Source organism: Eubalaena glacialis, chromosome 6 (assembly GCF_028564815.1).
Source record: "Eubalaena glacialis isolate mEubGla1 chromosome 6, mEubGla1.1.hap2.+ XY, whole genome shotgun sequence".
Classification (NCBI taxonomy): Eukaryota; Metazoa; Chordata; class Mammalia; order Artiodactyla; family Balaenidae; genus Eubalaena; species Eubalaena glacialis.
The window spans coordinates 28,888,031-28,890,871 of record NC_083721.1 but is presented as its reverse complement, the minus strand read 5'-3'; the positions used below and the strand labels follow the sequence as shown (position 1 = coordinate 28,890,871).

The window sequence follows — 2,841 nt, the reverse complement described above, 5'->3', positions numbered from 1 at the left end:
CAGTAAAAAATGCTTTACAAAATAAATACTTAAATACTAAATATACTGTCTCTAAAAAAAATTTAGTAGGTTACACATGGTTCAAAAATAAAAGCAGTAAACACTGATAATTCTTATTCCTTTCCCTGATCCCATCCATCTTGTTCCTTTCCACAGGTAACCACTGTTATTAATTTCTTAAGTATCCTTTCAGTATATCTTTATGCAAATACCAAGCAAGAATAAAGATGAATTCTTATCCCCTCTTTCCATATAAACATATATTGTTATATATGAACTGCTCTGTGTCTTCATTTATCCATTTAAAGATACAACTTAGTGTTCGCTTCGGCAGCACATATACTAAAATTGGAACAATACAGAGAAGATTAGTGTGGCCCCTGCACAAGGATGACACACAAATTCATGAAGCTTTCCATTTTTTTTTTGTTATAAAGCAGAAACTGACACACATTTGTAAAGCAATTATACTCTAATAAAGATGTTAAAAAAAAGAAAAAAAAAAGATACAACCTAGAGATATTTCCATATCAGTATATAATGAGCTTCCGTGTTCTCTTATACTGCTGTATAATATTCCATTGTGTGAATATCTCATAGTTAATTTAACCAGTCCCTTATTGATGCAACTTGAGTTGTTTTGAAGTTGTGATATTTAGAGTTTTTCAATGTATAACTGTATATATTTTTCATTCATATGTGCAATTTTTACTGAAGGATCAGTTCCCAAGATTGGGATTGCTAAAACCAAAGGGTAATTGCACTTATAAGTTTGATAGCTATTCCTAATTCTCCTCCATCAAGACGGCACCCACCAACAATGCTATGAGGATTCCTGTTTGTTCAAAGGGTCACCAAAAAAATGTGTTAAATTTTGGTATTGTTAATCTCATTAGTAAAAAATGGTATCTGAGTATATTTTTAATTTATATTGCCCTTATTATGAGACCAGTTTGGCATCTTTTTATATATTTAGAGGTCATTTATATTTCTTTTTCTATTGATCAAACAGTTTTCAGAATCCAAAAGAATAAAAGGCTAATGGTAGTTTTTCAGACTGGGGCCAGTGGAAGGTCCATCTAATTCTCCCTACTCTCATTCCCATGATACACATACCTGCTTTCAGCTATCCTGGGAGTGGGTGGAAAGAGCATTGCTTTTGGCTGGAGGGGGATGAGGTCTGGAGCAGAAGACAGTCTGTCCTCTAAGCACACTGGGTCACAATTCACATGAAAAGTGAGCTTTGAGTCAATAAGTCTAATAAAACCACTTTGTCTAATGTCCTACCAACATTTTCATGCAATTTCCAAAGAGCTGCCTGTGAAAATCTCCTCAAGAAAGATGATCACCTGAGCTTGCAAATTTCATACTATATAGCTCCACAGTTTCTTGGGAGAAACCACAAAGCCATTCAATCATTCCCTTTGAGATAAGAATAAATAACAACAATGCCACATAAATAGCATCAGTTGGCTGTAGGGGCAAGCTGTCATTTCCAGGAGCGGGATGTGCTTTTATATCCAAGGGTACAGCATATAATCATATTAAAAAATTCCAAGGATAGCAGAAATTCAATCGGGTCGGTTTTGTCATGAAGCAGTCTGCAGGTGTTCCATTTAGATCAGATGCTACATTTGCAAGCCAGAAGGAAAGAAGTGGGCTTTGGCTTAATTCATGGAATCTCAGAAGAAAATGAACATTTTTTTTTCCCATGACAAACTGGAATTTGCCTCAGACGAGCTTGACATATTGCTGGCCTGTGGTCTAAATTTGTCTGAGACTGTCACGTCACTCTTCCAAAGTTGCCAGGATCAGAGGCCAGAAGGAAAAAGAATGGGGCTTTCTAAGGCTGCTGAATGATAACTTCCCCACAATCTGTCCTGATGTGTCACTGAAAGTGTCTGTGTGACTAAGGTCAGAGAGGAAAACAAAAAGAGAGGCATTCTTGAGCCCAGAAGTGGCTTCTGGTAAAATAAAATAACCAAGGGACAGACAGGATGGGTTCAAGACATCTGTAACTAATCTGGGCTGGATCAGCATTTCTAAGTTTTTAACCAAGAAATATTGATTTATGTTTATTATGCTTTATGGCACTTTAGAGCAATTTATAACACTTACATTAAGCAATGGATGGGCCGGGAGAAAAGCCAATATGGGCATGAAGAAAGATGAAGCGCTGTCAGGAATAGCAACTTTCAAGTATCAGGTGCAATTTCTTGTTTTTGCATTTTATCTGAACTATTTAACATGAAGCAAGAAAATGATTATTGATTGTTAAGTTACACAAACACAAGAAAATGAAAGAAGTTGAATAAACCTAAAGGAATTCTTAAAATACACACACATACATACATATATCCCCAACAGTTACAATGAAAAAGCAAAAATAAAACCCTTCTCTATAGGCTTATTTTAAAACTATACTTAAGTAGTGCCACTATGTAAAATAAAGGAAACAAATAGTACTGTATAAAATATGAGTTTTTATTTTAAATGAGTTAGTTTAATAAAATGCAAACACTGCAGCGAAATACTATGGATATTTGCCAAAATAGTCACTTTTCTTCTCTAATGAATTTTGATGAAGCAGGAAAGACTTCAGAGACCAGAGACACTTTCCTTATATGTGTCCCACAAAAGCAGTTCCAGGATTTAGCATCAAGTAAACAAATGAAAGTATGCAAAGTAGTCTCAAGAGACCATAGTAATGGGTACTGAAAAATAGTTTTACAGATAGAGAAGTCGCTCATTCTTTTCATGCTTATCGATTAGTATCATCAATAGTTATTGTTAGGAAACACTTTCAGAGCTAGAAAGTTGCCAAAAGCATTTAATCTAATT

The 2,841-nt window shown here is 34.8% G+C and overlaps 1 non-coding gene across 1 annotated transcript; it reads left to right on the top strand.

Annotated features, from left to right (window-relative positions):
- Window positions 1-318: 318 nt before the first annotated feature.
- Window positions 319-425, top strand: LOC133094206 (U6 spliceosomal RNA). Its single transcript, XR_009701419.1, has one exon. It is a non-coding gene; the product is annotated as a U6 spliceosomal RNA (small nuclear RNA).
- The last annotated feature ends 2,416 nt before the right edge of the window (window positions 426-2,841 follow it).